The sequence below is a fragment of the Argiope bruennichi genome, chromosome 2, assembly GCF_947563725.1.
Source record: "Argiope bruennichi chromosome 2, qqArgBrue1.1, whole genome shotgun sequence".
NCBI lineage: Eukaryota > Metazoa > Arthropoda > Arachnida > Araneae > Araneidae > Argiope > Argiope bruennichi.
In genome coordinates this window covers 95,760,320-95,772,674 of record NC_079152.1, presented here as the reverse complement: position 1 = coordinate 95,772,674, position 12,355 = coordinate 95,760,320, and the positions used below count along the sequence as shown (strand labels likewise).

Genomic DNA, 12,355 nt, shown 5'->3' with positions numbered 1-12,355 from the left:
TGTGCAACCAGGCCGGGTACGTAAAATTATCAAGCAGGAACAAGTTGAAGAAGTTGCAACTGCCATTATGGATCAGGCGATAGCTAATAAGTAAGTTATCAGCAGTGCACTTTCAATATCACAACAAAAATGTACCCCGTTCTCGACGATGCAGAAGATATTGTGTAAGATTCTGAAATTTTATCCAGTTTTATAAGAGAGTGTAAATATCACAAAAAATAATTTGTAACTTATAAATTATAACAGTATATAAAGAATCACAAAAAAGTAAAGGAACATCTTATTTATTTAAATCTCAAAAAAGAGTAAGTATCGCTATTCAGTCTGTGGTACTATGACAAATTTTTGAAATGTGATCTTAAAAAACATAATGCATCAATTCTACTGTCATTAAGCCTGAAAGGTAATTTTGTGCAAAAATTACCAGCTGTCGAAAACGCTCTTTCGGCATCTAAGCTAGTTGATGGTACTGTTACCAATGCGCGATACACTTTTTCAAGTATTTACCTCTAAATCCCTCTTCTTCAAATAAATCGATTTCTAGTCGAATGGTTTTGGATATAACTGATTTCTGTATTTTGGTCAGTTGAAATTTTTTTATTTATCGCTAATTTTAATCTTTGTTCAAGAGACAATTCCTTTTCACTATCGATATTAGTGTCATTATAATCTTCGATAACTGAACCGAATTCTTCTGAATGTGGATAGGTTTGTGGGTAAAAAATTTTAAGAAAATTTACTATAAACTTAATCACATTTGAATTGGTTATTTTCTTTTCTTCTTTTTTATTTTCATTTTTAAAATCATTATAATTATGTAAATACCATAAGACATTTTCTATTTCGGTATGCCTTTCTTCTGTGCGATTTTTCAATGTAACATATAATTCTTCAGATAGTGATGTGTGTTGTTCTTTCAGTGACTGCAACATGAAATTTATGGTTGCATTAGCTGTTAATAAATTAGAATCTCTCAGACATAATGCCTCAATAGTCAGTTTTATTGGAAGTAGAGCTGATGCAGTTCTGGATATTAAGTCGAATTCACTATCTGAAAAATTAATTTACAGGTTGAAATCGATTATTGGTTGGATTGGATTTCTCAGTTTCAAAAATCATTCCATCATTAAGAGTAAACTGTTCCAACGTGTTTTAGAATCTAATATTAATATATATTCTGTTTTATTTTCAGTTAATATATATTTTAGTAATATGTCATTCTTTATAGGGGAACATTTAAATATCTTAACATTTTTTCGAACTTCATAAATTATAGGAAGCAATTCTTGATGGGTTAATATTTAATCCTCATTAGCAATATCTTCTTCTACAATTACATTGTCATTATCAATATCACTCTCACTCTTACTCTTTTCAAAGTTGGAATCCGAAGTTTCTATATCCACAGTATTTGAATTCTTCTGTTCTTTATTGCTTTGGTATAATACAACTATTACTCCTAATGAATTCCATGAGCATAGCACAATTGCTGATTTGCACCAGTCAACTTTCCAACTTTTTTCATAACTGTTGTTCCATCAGTCGTTATGGATACAATATCTTCTTTCGGGGGTAATCCATGTTTCACTAATTTAGATTTAAGCAATTAATTAAGCCATTAATTAACTAATTAATTTCGCCCGTTAGGAATACATAAAAACAAAAACGTATACTATTTTACTATGTTGGCAATCCCTGAACATATAGGGGAGACAATTTTTAAAATGTCTAGTAAATACCGAAAAACCGGTATTTAAACTTGTGAATACTGGTAATACAAAATTGTACAAATAGCTCAAAATACCGGTATTCAGTATCCCGATATCCCGGTATACCGGTATTGCAATCCCTAAGTACTATGTTTTTTTTCTTCATAAATCAAAACCGCATACTTTATTGTGTATGGTGGCCAAATTTTGTAATATTTCTTCCAGTACATAACACACTACAGGGCTCCGAACAGCTCCTGCTATTTCTTGATCACCCTGTATATATTATATATAAGCAAATTAGAAACTTTTAACTATCATTAGTTTTAATCTAGTTTTTAAATAATATAAACATATTCATATCGAGATTAAAAGTTTGATTCTCATTATTTACAGTACTAATAAATATCAGTATTAAATTCAAAGAAAAGGATATTATTTACATTTCTTGAAATATCATTCGAAAATTATTTAATTTTCTAGTTTTCAAGGAATTTTTGCTACCAGAAACAACTGCGCTACTTTGTTGGAATATATAAATCTTTTGCAGTAGGCTAGTAAAACTTGTATCATTTATTTATTTTTAACAATTACTATAATAATATAAGAGTACATAAAATTCCTTTGCATTATCATATTAATAAATAATCAATTAATTAGAAAGACAAATATATGATTCAAAATATATATGAAAAATATATGACAATCATATGATTTATTTAATTCTTTTAAAAAAACAAAACAAAAAATTGATTGCATAGAATATTGCTCTTCGGTCTTATATGTAGTAGTAAATTAAATATGTGTATAGAAAAAGTGGAAATTCATAATTAATTTGTACATTATAGAATTCTAAATTACAATACACATTGTCTTCAAATTTTCACACAGTATTATGGAAGTTTTAGTGAATTCTTGTTTATGATTAATAACAGTTAAATTTTTCATATATGGAAAAATTTATTTTTTTCTTTAATGTTGCATCTTTTGATGAATGAAAATTATACAAATGTTTTAAACCTCTTTTACCTCTTTAAACCTCTTTTACCTTACATATCTTTGAATTGTCATTTGCAAAATTTGATTTGATTTTGTACGCACATTTATGAGATTTTTATATTTATCTGCTACAACTGATAGTCTCAGTTAAAAGGAATGTAAAGTATTACTATGAGATTCAATTATGTAAATTATAAAATCTTAATACATACAAAATACTAAGTGTTAAATTTTTTTAACTTACCTCTTTTCTTCACAATAATAAAATATGCATTAATAAATTAAGCTAAATTTTTTAACTCAAAGGCTATTCATTAAAAATGATGCTCTTGAAACTACAATTCTTTTTAGAAGATTTAAATTCATCTTTTGCTAATGCTTAGCCTTCAGTTTGTTGGCTTTAGAATATGGAGGAAAGTAATTTCTGCTGTTAAATGTCAATGTTTAAAAGTCCCGTAATGGGTAATTTCGAATTCTCCTCAGATATCCCCATGCGTGTTCGGGTATAGGAAAGGTCGATGCGAGCGTAATCACGTCATGCAAGAACAGTGATTTTCTATTTTTGTGCTGAAAGTAAATGATCTGTAATGTTCAGTCACAAACAATTTAATTTTTTAAGAGCAGCTTTTTCTCTGGTAATTACTATTGCATCGAGCTTAACGGAAAGCACTGCAGCATTATTTGAATCTGATTAAATATTAAAGGAAGAAAATAATGTTTTTCATAATTTTAATTGTTTTGTTTATAATGATTAGTATCATAATCGATTTTTCACTCTTTTCTTAATCGAAATGCAGGAAACTACACAAAGCTATGTTTAAAAGTTTGAGTTAATTATGTGTTTCCAAAAATAAAATTATATTTTGATATTTTTTAAAACTTACGTATCAATTTATTTATTAGCTTAAATAAAATATACAGCGCCATCTAGTAGTGAATTTGATCAAAAATTTATTACACGACTCCATAACATAAATGGTAATAAATTATGAAACGTATTAAAGAATTCAAAGTTGAAAATAAAAACAACAAAATAAATTTTGAAGACAATAACTTTTTATTTTACTAAAATGTAGAAATTTTTTAATCCACATTCTGGAAGTCAAAACAAAATTGTAAATGAGAAAGATATTTGAAAACAACGCAATAAAAAATTCAGACAGTAAATATCACCAAAAGGAAAATTTCTAAATGTTGGAAAAAAATTAAACAGATTATGAATGTAATTACAATTCCATTTATTTAAAATATATTTATCAGCACATGAGACTTTTATGATGTTTTGACATCCAAATTGTTTGATGAAGTTATATTTGCTATTTTATTTCATTTTAATAAAAATATTTTAATAAAATTATCATTTTTTAAATATTTTTTAATTATATTTGTACAGATTTCTGTACAAAATCGAGTTTAACAATATGGATTTTTCAATAATATTGTTTCAAATACCTGTTTTGGTATAATAGGAAATAAACTTCTAATTTATTAAAATGATATTCATTAATTTTTTAAACAAATTATTGTTTGATAGTGAGGACCTTGCTAGCTGTTTCCAAATAAATGTTATATAAGTTTTCAAAATTGAATTCTTTGCACTTTATCTTTTAAAACTGTGAGCTGAATTATTATTTATTCAGAGTTACAAAATAAGGCAGGAACATCATCAAAATACAGAAAATAAATTTAATAAAAAAAACTTTTTGATTTATTAAACTTAGAGATTAGAAATTACTATTGAGCATTAACATCACGTACATAGCAGCTCCTCACTGGGATTGAATTTGAAACCAGAGTTTCTAATGTTTAAAAGTTCGAAACTGTATCCACAAACCACTATAGTTTCCCAGTTTTTAAATCAATTTAGAAAAGAATGCTCTATAGTTTACTCGAACAACCCTATTATTAGGAAATAGCTTACTTTTTTGAATAGTACATTTAATGGAAGTGACTATGCAGATAATGTACACTATTTTGTTCTTTTTATAATTACATTCTAATCACACTGCTGTTTCAATAATTTTGATTTATTCAAAGAAGGCAGCAGAAAATTATTTTCAAATTATTCCCTTTTTTTCCCTTTACTCTAACACTATAAAATAGTTTGGGCTCGAGCATGCAATTCTAGCATTTCGATTGGAGAAACTTTGGTTTCAAACATGATTAATAAATAAAGTTCAATAGTAAATTATGGCCAAGTAATTCCATGTGAGTAGTGTGAGCTCAAAAATTTGTCATCGTGGATCTAAGAATCTACTACCATTAAATTTTAATTTATTTATTTTCCCTTACCCATTCGGAACATCCAAGCGTAAGTTTTTTTATTGGTAAATGGAGTAATAATAAATTTAATTAATTAATTGGTAATGGTAAATTTCAATAAATTTGATTATCACTATAATTATGAATTTTTTTCTTACATTAATGACAACCAAATTATTACAGAATAATTTCCTCACAATATTATATATTTGAGGTTACAAATTTAGCAAATAGAATAAGCTGAGCTATATATATATATATATATATTCAAAAATATGCGTCGTAATTGTAATTTTAATATTCTTTAAATCAAATTAATGAAAAATTTTAAATTCTAAAATTCAGTGAGGGTGTTTTCTCCATCGATATACTCAGATACTTCCACAAGATGGCATCCTTTTTGCTTAGCCGAGAGTGTAATTGAGACTTAGAAGTGGGGAATAGGTGGTGATAATGAAGTACATATACGCCTCTACTTTTTAATATTCAATCAATGATTTTAAGGCGTAAGTAAAAGATTGCATTTCAGAGCGATAATGGTGCAGGTATTTAAAATTACGGTAGGGTTACCCAAACTAGGAATGTTCGAAAATTCATCATTTTCGATCACATCACCACCGATTTTTAATTCCCTGGTTATTTAAATTTTTATTACATTTTCCTGCCAGCTTTTATTTAAACCAATTTTTCCTGACATTTTTTTTATTTAAAGTTATAATTTTTTCATAATTTCTCCAGCGATTTTTTAATTTAGAAAGTTTGGCTAAATTTTGCAAGTGTAAAAGATTATTAGAAATGAAGGGCTCACTTTTTATCCTATATCTCCATTCAATTAAATAAACGAAGTCATGAAAGTAATCAAGATGTTATAAATAGGTAAATAAAAAATAACGTAACATTTAATTGAGCGAAAAAATCAACTTAACCATCGCCAGATACGGAATCGCTATAATTTGCGTATGGAGTAGATGTTTATATCTTCTTAAACTATTTCCTTATGGAAACGATTTTCGCATTACCTTAAAACAAAAAGAAATTTTTTTTAATGATATCCTGTAAGATTATTCTTTTTTTTTCAAATAAATTTTAAAAATTTAATGTGTACATAATCTAAAACAATAATGCTGTGATTGAAGTTCAGATTTATCTATCAAAATGTTCAATCGTGCCCTGTTTTAAAATTAAGATTAAAAAAATGCTTTCCGAGAATATTCACTCAGAAATAGGATTTTCACAAGAGCTTTCATTTCATAATACATAGACTTTTTAAACTGTACGCGCAATGATTTTTAGCAGACTGATTCAATAAAGTTATCAAATGTTTCGCATCGTTAAAAAATAAATTGAAATTCAAATTATTTTTTCCATATTTACAGTTTAACATTTATTAATAAGAAATTGTAACAGGATTGCTATCAAAAATCAACTAATTGATGGAACAAGCTCGTCGCCAAGTATAGGTAATTACAATAAAACCATGATCCACATTTCTTTGGTTTTTCTTCATGCACTTTTTTGATATATATGATTATATAAATAAAATAAATAATTATATAAATTATATAAAAACTATATAAATATGGATGAACAGACTTCCTACTGACCAAAAATTTTATACCGACTTAAAATTATAATATATAGATTGCTCTTTTTTGAGCCATCATATACACAGACAAACAGATAAAATTTTTAAATGTTAACACTATAATTCCAGTTTGTATCCTTCATATATGAGGAAATAATAATTAACAGATAACAATTAAGATAAAAATAAAAATGAAAGTAGTAAAAAAATCACACAAAATCTCTATTTCAACTCCTTTTATATGAAAAGTAATAGATGTCCTAAATGAGTTCTAATAAATGATGCCTCAAACATGTACCTACTTAATAGAAAATAACCGACTCTACCCACAGAGAAATTGGTAAAATTTAGTCTCTTGTACAGCAGTCTATGCGTTAATGATTTGGTTCGCTGAAGCAGGTTATTGAAGTACATGAGTTTGACTTCCGCGTTCTGGTTTTTCTCATTTTAGATGTTATCTTTCTCGTACAGGTATCCTCATTTTGAGATGAATGTGAAATCATTTGACTGATGGAATGAATCTTTCCCAAATCGTATTAACCCCTTCACATGCTAATTTCTTTTGTGTTATAACTAGATTGAATATTTTTTTTTTAGAAATTTTACTTCATTTCACATTATATGCAGAACTGATTAAATATGAATGGAATTTTAATCTTTTAAATAAAGGAAGAAAATTAAATTTAATTCTATTAAATTATAGAATTAAATTTAATTGTTTAAAAATTCACTATTTTGATATAAATATCACGAACTGATATTCGCTTCTCTGTTATAAATTATCCCCTTTTTTAATCTTGTTTCGATCGCATAAAAAGACAAACCAAAAGACAAGTAAAATTTAGTGCAAATTTCCCATTATGGTGGTAAAACTCTATGATAAATATAATTCTTCTAGCTTATTGAATATTCAACTTAACGAGTTCACAGGTACATAGACGTATAAATAGATAGACAAACCTTTGACAAATTTAATTCAAAATTTCATGTCTCATTTCATTCAGAATGCACACCGAATTTTATTTGTGTAATTCTTACTTTTTATAAACATTATACTTATAATAACAAAAAGAAAAACATATAATTTTTTTTAAATTTCGGATTTAGGGATATCTAAAACGTGTTAGTTTATTGGAAACATGAGGCCTAATTTTTTTGACGATTATAATATTTTTCTTATTATTACTTTACATTAGGGAATAAGAAATTTTCAATTATGAAACTTGAATATACAACAACAACAACAACAACTCATTATCAAGACAACTCATTATCAAAAAGCAGATTCTAAGATATTAATTAAATTTTTTTTAAAGATGTTGCTTTTAAGAATAACAATCTAGAATCCATTCATCAAGATTTGGTTTATATTCCCTAAAAATTTAAGTATTAATTAATGCAACAATTTTAAAAATTAGTCGAGATATTAAATAATCCTTTTCTCCTATCAAAAACATCATTTTTTTATATAACCAAGGTTAATTAAACCATTTATATGTTATTAGCTTATCACCCATTACTTATATCCCGATACCAAAATGGTAGAGTGAAAAAAAAAAATCAAGAGAAAACGCAGAGACCGGTACGTTATGCTTCTGTTGCCCCTAGCAACCGATAACTACACAAATGATTCTTCTGGGCTTTTAGAAAGAAAGTGAATTCTTTTTTTCTTAGCTCATAAAATTCTGACAAACTGACCCATGAATAATTTTTCTTTTAAATTTTTCGATACATTAACCTCATGAGAAAAATCTTATCAATAAGTGTAATACTACGAATCGAATGAAGGTAAATGAAAAATAAGTTAACAACCGATTGTAGTGTAAGATTCATAGAAGACATTCTTTTAACGTAACCTATTACTTTTATTTTTGTACGAACTTCCATGGAAGTGACAAGGTTTTTATAAGATATTTACAAGCACTTAGATAAAGTCTATTACTAAAATTAAACTGCCGGCGAGTCGAGACAGACGAATGACTTTGAACTTCGAATATCGTTTTTTTATATATAGGTACATTAATTTCTTTGCTCGTCACTTTTGCAGTTTTTGATAACAAAATCTATGAGGAAAATTTTAATTTGGGAGGAATTTTTACATGCAAGTAACTTTTTATGTAGCCTTTCTTTGCTCCATTTAAAATAAATACTAACATTAAAATAATTTTTATAAAGAAAGCAATATCATTTTTAAGTAAATGTTTTATAGATGACTATAGTTTGCCATAACATAGTTTTGTAGTTGTAGATATTTATGTTAATTTCCACGGAATCGATGGGATATTTTATAAAATAATTTATGGTAACGTCGTTTACTAAAGTTAAAAACAGCTTGCGAGTAAATAGAAGAATGACTTTGATTTTTTTTTTAACCTAGTTTATAATTTTTTCGTTAAACATGATTTTAGCAAATAAATTTATAGGTTGGGAAATGGTATGCTGCAAGAATTTTTTCTTTAATCTTGCATTTTTTATTCCATTTAAATAAAGAATATAGTAGCAAATATGATCTATAAATAATTATTAACAATAAAATTTATATATGAAATTTAAACTTTATTGAGATTTCTCTCTCTCTCTCTCTCTCTCTCTCTCTCTCTATCTATCTATCTATCTATCTATCTATCTATCTATATATATATATATATATATATATATATATATATATATATATATATATATATATATATATATATATATATATATATATATATATATATATATATATAAACCTCACTAAAATTTAAATTTCATATATAAATTTTATTGTTAATAATTATTTATAGATATTTGCTACTTTATTCTTTATTTAGATTATATATATATATATGTGTGTGTGTGTGTGTGTGTGTGTGTGTGTGTGTGTGTGTGTGTGTGTGTGTGTGTGTGTGTGTGTGTGTGTGTGTGTGTGTGTGTGTGTGTGTGTGTGTGTGTGTGTGTGTGTGTGTGTGTGTGTTAACCTGTTAACTACTATACCATATTTTCTTTGAAGCTCAGTTTTATATGTCGGATAAATTACAACAAATGTAAGAGTACTCTCATTGTACAAGTAAAAAGAACTTATTATAAAAGCACGAAAAGTCAATGGCATGCATTTCAGAACAGGAAAATAATGAACACTGAGCAGCATTATAGTCAAAGAAGTTTAATGATTCGGTCATAGTCATGATGTGGGTTAATTAGTAAATATTCTTGGCAAAGAATTTTGATATATATCGATAATTACCAAAAACACTCATCATATTTTAATAATATTCCAAATAAGATTACATTAAAAATACTTTTTTGGATAAATATTATTATTATTTTTTTAATTTATTCGTTTCTTCTTGTTCTGAAACTTACATTGGATAAAATCAGCATTTTATAGTCATTGTTTTTTTTATTTCCAATATAATAATAATCTTAATATTATGTTTTATCATAACAATATTGCATATTAATATTTATATATTTTGCCTGCTCATTTTCTTTAAAGATATCTTGGAGTAATCTCTAAATAAATCACATATTAAATGGTAATTTTAACAGTTACTAAAATAGGCGTTCAGTTTAGTTTAATAAACTTGTTTCTAGAATACAAGTTGACTGTTATATTTTATAACCCAGCAAAATTCGTCTGAAGTTAACTAGCAATACCACATGTTTTCAGAACCGAATAATTGCGTCATTTAAAGCGAATATCTAATATAAGAAAATAGAATTCATTTCAACACTCGGATAACAAATGTCATAATATGGATTCTTTCTAATGGTAAAGGAACGTGAAATACGCCATTCACTTACCATGTATTTAAATTGAAACTTTAATTCCAAATGAATCAAATTAAATTTTTTATTATGAAAATCATGAACATAATTAGAATGGAAATGAGAATATTTATAAAAATATCTTGCTTAACAATTTACGAAATAAAAATGCACAGGGAAAACATTTTAACAAGAATTTAAAATTTGATAAAGATAAACAATATAATAATTGCTCTTCAAATTAAAAAAAAAATGAATGTACTTTAAAAACATAATTTTTTAACAAGAACTTTAAAATGAATAATAATAAATAATTTTTTTCATTTATTAAGATTAAAAGAACAAAATTTTCTGAAATTTCTTTATTAACTTTAGCATTTAATGTAATCTACAGATGTAATGTAAACAAAATCATAATCAATAATTCTCCACGTAATAAAAAAAAAGAATTTCTTGTTATTGATTTCGCAAAATGGCATAATACATTTAAATTTTCTTTCTTATTTGAGTTAGTTTATTAATTATTTAGGATAAAGACATTATTTAAATCATAATTTAATGAAGAGAACAATGTTGCGCTATATAAAAGATAAACAGATTATTGCGTTTTTAAAGAAATAGAACTCAAAAATAGCTTTTTAAATAAAATAGAAATTGGAAACGTTTTAAAACAATAATAACTCAGAATTGTATAACGTGATTATATTCCACATATATTTATTGTTTTTATAATGTTTCAAAAGTCAATTCAATTTAATTTATTTCTGTTTAATCGAAAGAAATAAAAATATCTTTGATATATTGTCCACAAATTATTAAAATATTAAATCAAAAGAAAAAGAAGTAAATTGATGTATTTTTGATATTTTAAAGTTATTATATAAGAAAATATATCATATATATAGGTATATTGCCAGCATGCAAAATATATTGCACATTTTCCGATTGTTATGCATAATTTTTGCCATCTACAAAGAAGAAATTTAAATACAAATACACTAATACAAATACAATATCTTTTTCCTCCGAGTTGTATACTTTTACCAGCATGTCAACGATCTCTCTTGTCTTCTAAAATATTATTTCATGCGTAATTTTCCTTATATTCTTCTCGGAGTTATATACATATATATATTTGCAACTACTTGAAGTGAGTTTTTAGTTTCATCAATATTAAAAGAATAATTACAAATCGTTTTAGAATTACTTTAAGAAATTATTAATTTATGGTTCACCTTAAATTCTAAATATATATCCGCAAGCACAAAAATCAATTGAAGTACAGATAAATATTTTGCTTTTACTTACAGAATTGCTCGTAGAACTTACTCATTGAGTTAATTTCTTTATTACAAAATAAAACAAAAGAAAGGTCCTTCTGCTACATCATTCCATTCGTCTCATGCGTTAACCGACCGAAACATGCACATGTACGTTAGTTAAGCATCATTCCCTTCGAAGTCGAATGTCACATTTTTCAAATCCATGCTCGGCGGATGTTCCAAACTAGCAATAAATAACACGGCGCCATCTATTGAAGAAATTTTGAGCTAATCAGATATGAAATTGATATAAATAAACTAGAGAATGAAATTAAACGAAATTGCAGAAATTATTTACGAAATGTTTGTTATATTAATTTTATAGATGGATAATAAGAAATATATTCAGAACCATATATATATATATGTATGTGTGTTTTAGGGAATTATACTTAAATTAATTTCTATAATAAATGTACACTCTCTTCAAATAAAAATAATAGTGCTTCTTGTAAACAGAAACTTTAGAAATAGTTATTAATAGATTTAGATAAAGTGAATGACCTTCATCCAAATTGAAACTTCAAAACATCGACAATAACTAAAAAAAAATAACAAAAAATAAACTAACAAAACTAACAAAAAATAAACAACTCACTTTAGCCACTTTTAATTATATATTCCATTGCTTTATCTTAAAATCAGAAATTAGGAAATAAGTTGTAATTCAAAACGTACTTTGTCAAATTTATTATTATTTTTTTATACATTTGATTAGCCTTTTTACA

The 12,355-nt window shown here is 25.8% G+C and overlaps 1 long non-coding RNA gene across 3 annotated transcripts in view; it reads right to left on the bottom strand.

Annotated features, from left to right (window-relative positions):
- The window catches only part of LOC129989627 (uncharacterized), a 47,899-nt gene extending 36,138 nt beyond the window's left edge, over window positions 1-11,761 (bottom strand). The window contains exon 1 of one of the 3 annotated variants that reach the window (XR_008785819.1): window positions 11,635-11,761. This is a non-coding gene — a long non-coding RNA (uncharacterized LOC129989627). Of the gene's footprint in view, window positions 1-11,613 lie in introns of all 3 variants that reach the window. The other 2 variants (XR_008785820.1, XR_008785821.1) reach the window with 2 other exon arrangements.
- Window positions 11,762-12,355: the final 594 nt, after the last annotated feature.